This window comes from Sceloporus undulatus, chromosome 7 (genome assembly GCF_019175285.1).
Source record: "Sceloporus undulatus isolate JIND9_A2432 ecotype Alabama chromosome 7, SceUnd_v1.1, whole genome shotgun sequence".
Lineage (NCBI taxonomy): Eukaryota > Metazoa > Chordata > Lepidosauria > Squamata > Phrynosomatidae > Sceloporus > Sceloporus undulatus.
This window is the reverse complement of record NC_056528.1, coordinates 25,064,850-25,068,059: the sequence shown is the minus strand read 5'-3', so window position 1 is coordinate 25,068,059 and position 3,210 is coordinate 25,064,850.

The window sequence follows — 3,210 nt, the reverse complement described above, 5'->3', positions numbered from 1 at the left end:
ATATATATATATATATATATATATATATATATATATATTCTGCCTATATAATAGAACCTCTTTTCCATATCTATAAGTGTGTGACTATATAAACCCCCTTTTATCTATAAATGTGTATGTGTATATATATATGTATATGTATATACACACACACACTAACAATAGAATAAACCATCTTTTCCATATATATAATATTATATAAATATATATAATATATAGATATGGAAAAGAGGGTTTGTCCTATAGTCAGTGTGTGTGTATATATACATATATATGTATGCATGTATGTATATATAATGTGTACTGTATATGTAACTATACACACATTTATAGATATGGAAAAGAGGATCTACTATATACTCAGAATATATATATTTTATATATATAGGCTCAAGGCTGTTTTTAGATATATATAAATAAAAAAACAGATATGTGACTGCTCCTTTCGCTTGAGTGGAGGATTGGACTTTGGTTTCTAAGGCTTGTTTCCGAAGCCGGAAAGAGGCGAAAGAGAGGAAAGCCTCTCGGAAAACTTTTCCCAGCAGGGACAAATGCGAAGCCCCTTCGGAGGGGAGGAAACAGCTTTGGGGAGAGACCCGGTCCTTAGGAGGCTGGGCACCAGAGGAAAGGAAGGGAACGCGGAAGGAAGGGAAAGACGAGTGCAACCTGGGACACAAACGGCGGGAGGAAGGCAAGGCGGAGGAGGCGTCCTTCCTCGCCGCTTTCGAGGAAGTGCCTCCTTCTTCCCACAGTTCTCCCGATCCCCCTCTTTTTGGGGAGAGAAGATCTTGGGCATCTCAGCCAACATCGCTCCCCGAAAAGAGAGAGAGATCTTTTTGGCAAAAAGTGTTAAAAAGCAAACAGCTTCTTGTTTCGCGACTATTTGCAAAAGAGAAGAAAGTCTGGAGAGAGGAAGAGAGGGCCCCGAGTCACGGGAAGGGTCTGGATGGAAAAAACAAACACGTCTTTCTTTCAGGGTGCCTTTCTTGCCTTCCCTTCCCCTCATCCTTTCTTTCTTTCTCTCTCTATTTTCCTTTCCCTTCTCTCTTCAATCCTCCTTTCTCCCCTTTTTGACTTTTCATGCTTTCTTTTTTCTTCTTTCTCTCCTCCTCCTCCTCGTTCCTCTTTCTTTCTTTTTCTTTCTCCTTTCCCTCTTCTTCTTTTTCTCTTCTCATTCATTCCCCTTTCCTTTCTTTCTTTCCTAATCTTGTCCTCCCCAATCCTTTCTTTTCCTCCTTCCTTCCTTTCTATCTTTTCTTTATTCCTTATCTTCGTTCTTTATTTTCCTTCCTTCCTTCCTCATTTCCCTCCCTGCCTCCTTCCCTTATCTTCCTTCTTTATTATCCTTCTTTCCCTTACAAAGAAAAGAAAGAAAGAGGTGGAAGGAAAGAGAGTAAGAAAAGAAGATAGAGAGAGAAAGAAGGCAAAAAGAAAGGAAAAGGGAAGGAAGGAAGGAAGGAAGGAAGGAGAAGAGAAGAGAAGATAGAAAGGGGAGGGAGGGAGGGGAAGAAGAACAGATAGAGAAGAAAGAAGGAAAGAAGATGGGGAAATGACGGAAGGAAAGGAAGGAGAAAAGAAGGGAGGGAGGGAAGAGGGGAAAATAGAGAAAGAAGGAAAGAAATGAGAGAGTTTGATAACTTCTCTCATGCAGCTCCCTTCTTCCTTTACAGAAATGAGGGAATGAAGGAAGGATAAGAGAGGGAGAGAAGGAAGAAGAGGAGGAAGGAGGAAGAAGAAAATTGAAGGGAAGAAAGAAAGAAAAAGAAAGGGGAAGGGACACCAGAACCGTTCAGATCTTCCACCCTGTTTAGTTTCTCACGAGTAAACCTGAACTTAGATGTAGAAATTTTATCCAGTTTCTGTCCCAATTCCGCTGTTTCTTTTCCCAGTCCTTCCTTCCTTCCTTCCTTCCTTCCTTCCTTCCGGGGCAGGGAGTGGACCCAGATTTCCAGGCCCTCTCCCGGGCTCCTCCTTCCGGCTGCTCCCTGGGATTCTTGCCAGATCCCCCAAAGGCCCCCAACGAGGGCCGGCGGGCCCAGTCCCTGGCCTTCTCCTTCGAAAGAGTTTTCAGATACAAAAACAGTCCTGTTCTTGGATTCTCACATGAGGAAAAACCCTCCATTTTGAGAAAGCTTGCCAATCCGATACAAAGGGGGGGCGTCAGTCACTGACCATGATGACATAATCAGTCGTTCTATAAATCTATAATCGATGATCGGCGAGGGATGATGATCCTCCGGTCCAGAAGGGCTGAGGCCGGCAAAGCAGTTTCAGTCTCTTAAAAGTCGGAGTTTACAAGGAGCTTTCCTCAAAGGAAATGTCAGGATTGTGTTTTTCTCCTGCCCTCCTCCAGCAGAAGAGAGTTGGCAAGTAGGTCTAAACAACTGAGCCTCCCCAGGATTGACTCCGAATCAAACCCAGTGGTAGTTACTCCGGTGTAACGGTCATCGAACTAAAAAGAACCCCCCAACTCCAGTTACTTTTGAGCCAAGTCCCATTCCCATGTTTATTTAAGGGAGAAAGAAAGAAGGGAAGGAGAAAGGGAGGAGGAGGAGGAGGGAGGGAAGGAGGGACGGAAAAAAAGAAAGAAGGAAGGAAGAAGAAAGGGGGTAAGAAAGGAGGGAGGCAGGGAAAAAAGAATGGAAGGAGAGGGAGGGTAGGAAAGAAAGAAGGAAATAAAGGAGCAAGAGGAGAAGAAAGGACGAAGGGAGGAAGGAAAGAGAAAGAAGGAGAAAGGAAGGAAGGAGCAAGAGGAGAAGGAAGGAGGAAGGGAGGAAGGAAAGAAAGAAAAGAATGTAGGAAAAGGGAATGAAAGAAAGAAATTTACTGGGTTCAGATCTTAACAAGAATATTTTAGTTTGCAGCCTTAAAAAGTACAAAAACAATTTATTCCTTTCTAAAATGAAGTTTAAATTAATTCCGCTCGGGCTCGACCGCTCCTTGACGATGGCGGCAAATGGCTGTTGTTGTTGTTGTTGTTGTTGTTGTTGCCCTTCTGCCCCTGCCCTGGCCAGCCTCTGGAAGGAACTCTTAGGAAGAGCCTTTTCCCGTGAAACGGGCTGCTCCTTTCCAACTCTGTTGATCATTTTGTCAAATACAAAACTAAATCAAATCAAACCAAGGAGAGAAAGAAAGAAAGAAAGAAAGAAAGAAAGAGAGCATCTCGCCTCCTCCTTAGAAAATGAATGTCGGGATCCTTTCATTCTCTGC